The sequence below is a fragment of the Muntiacus reevesi genome, chromosome 9 (assembly GCF_963930625.1).
Source record: "Muntiacus reevesi chromosome 9, mMunRee1.1, whole genome shotgun sequence".
NCBI classification, from domain to species: Eukaryota; Metazoa; Chordata; class Mammalia; order Artiodactyla; family Cervidae; genus Muntiacus; species Muntiacus reevesi.
Genome location: NC_089257.1, coordinates 57,614,679 through 57,617,291, shown reverse-complemented (window position 1 = coordinate 57,617,291; position 2,613 = coordinate 57,614,679). Strand labels below are relative to the sequence as shown.

At 40.3% G+C, this 2,613-nt stretch overlaps 1 pseudogene; it reads left to right on the top strand.

Moving 5' to 3' along the window:
* Positions 1–386: 386 nt before the first annotated feature.
* On the top strand, positions 387–2,384 carry LOC136174179 (cyclin-G1 pseudogene; annotated as a pseudogene).
* The last annotated feature ends 229 nt before the right edge of the window (positions 2,385–2,613 follow it).

Sequence of the window (2,613 nt, the reverse complement as noted above, 5' to 3'; positions counted from 1 at the left end):
AATCTCATTACACCTATAAGAAGTAAAATATGGCCCTTCGGCTCCGAACTGACCCGGAGAAGGGCAGTGTCGTCTCGGCGGCGCTGCAGAGACCCCCACCCAAGACGGCTCCCCCTCCCCGGGCCTGTCCCCTCTTGCCCGCGAGTCCTCTCGCCTCGTAGGCCTCTCGGATCTAATATCATGGGGTGAGGTGAGAGCAGGCCCGGGGAGGGTGGTTACCGCTGAGGAGCTGCAGTCGCGATCAAGATGATAGAGGTACTGACAACTGACTCTCAGAAACTGCTACACCAGCTGAATGCCCTGTTGGAACAGGAGTTGAGATGTCAGCCAAAGGTCTGAGGCTTGAGACTAATTGAATCTGCACATGATAATGGCCTTAGGATGACTGCAAGACTGAGGGACTTTGAAGTAAAAGATCTTCTAACTCAGTTCTTTGGCTTTGACACGGAGACATTTTCTCTAGCTGTGAATTTACTGGGCAGATTCCTGTCTAAAATGAAGGTACAGCCCAAGTACCTTGGGTGTGTTGGACTAAGCTGCTTCTATTTGGCTGTAAAATCAACAGAAGAGGAACGGAATGTCCCATTGGCTACTGACTTGATCTGAATCAGCCAGTACAGGTTCACAGTTTCAGACCTGATGAGAATGGAGAAGATTGTACTGGAGAAGGTGTGTTGGAAAGTCAAAGCTACCACTGCCTTTCAGTTTCTACAGCTCTATCATCCACTCCTTCAGGAGGGCGTGCCACATGAAAGGAGGAGTAGCCTTAATTTTGAAAGACTAGAAGCCCAACTTAAGGCATGCTACTGCAGGATCATATTTTCTAAAGCAAAGCCGTCTGTGTTGGCATTGTCTATCATCGCATTGGAGATCCAAGCACAGAAGTACATAGAGTTAACAGAAGGAGTAGAACGTCTTCAGAAACATTCCAAGATTAGTGGCAGGGATTTGACATTCTGGCAAGAACTTGTATCCAAGTGTTTAGCTGAATATTCATCGAACAAGTGTTCCAAACCAAATGTTCAGAAGTTGAAATGGATTGTTTCTGGGCGTACTGCACGGCAACTGAGGCATAGTTACTACAGAATAACCCACCTTCCAACAATTCCGGAAATGGTCCCTTAATTGGATGATTACAGCAACAAAAAACTTCTGAAGCCTTTCTCCACAATCCTGAGCTGTGGACTCCATAATATTATAACGGATTTAAGCTGTGAAGCCTCAAAACATCATAACTAGATTAGCATTGGTATTCTCAGATTTGGGAAAACTGCCTAATTAACATTACCCTATAGTGGAATTACTCAAATTTGAATTCACCTATGAAACATACAAATCAAAGTAACAGTATAAATGTGAAATGCAAATGACAAGCCTGGAAAGGTAAACTGTGAATCTTCATTTCTAACATTGATCCAAGTTTCTATATTGGGTCAATATATTGTACTTAGGTGGTGTTTAAAAAAGGTAACCTACTTAAATTTAAACTTTAAATTATGAGGTTTACATCAAAAACACCATTTCACAAATGCACTTTTTAAGGCACAATAAGGGTCACTATTCTAGGCAGTGAGAATAGTTAGTTTCTTGGCACCTATGATGCAAGTAATTATTAACCCAGAGATGTGGACCTTACTGCTACATAGAAATAATGTTTAATTTTAGGGCATTTATGTAAAGCAAAACTACCAACCTGTTAATTTGGCATGTTATCTTTAATATTTTTCTAGAAAATAGGTGATGTTTGTATCCATGATTCTAAAAGTTTTATACAAAATTTACTGCCTCAGTCTAGTCCCATCAAGAAAGTTAGTTTTTACTGTACTAGTAACTCAAAACAAATTAGTGTCACTCGGAAAACTTTTTGATTTAATACTCCATCAGTTTTTACTGAGAACTGTTTTTATAAAACTTGGTTCTAACTTAGAATTTTGCTTAAAAGGAAGAGAATATACTGACATTAATTGCCCCTATTGTGTGCCAAAAGGAAGTATTAAGAAAGATAAGTAGGCATCTTCATAATTATAAGGTTGCCGAGGTGCAGTGTTCAGAGATCTACAGGGTTAAAGTGTTGCAGAGAGTTACTCAATGCAGTGTGTAACCTGAATCCATCCAAGATGGCTGTACCCAATTTTGATATCATTTTATGGTTATAGAGGCATTAGAAAATGAACCAAAGAACCACAGTGTATCTTATACTTTGGTAAACCATGTTTTATGGATAACTTTACAGTTTTCCCAAAATACTGATAAATTTCAATATTTTGAATACATCAGTGTTAATTTTGAGTTGCCAGAGGTAACCTAACCAACTCCCATTATGTTTTGGTACTAAGGGATATACCTTTCAATAAAGTTACTGAAATGCAAAAAAAAAAGTAAAATATGGTCCAGACCCAGGAGGAGGCATCATCCTAATTTTGAGAGGCTTGATTCTAAGACAGTGATTCCCAGACACCAGTGTCACGCTCACCTGGTTTGCTTCCTCCTGGGCCAGTGTTCTTCTGTCTGATGTCCTCCTCCTATTTCCCCGAGCCTGGTATTAATAACAGATTGCAAGTTCTTCACCCTTCTTCCCTTTCTCAGGGTTAATACTTGAGCACAAGTCCCACG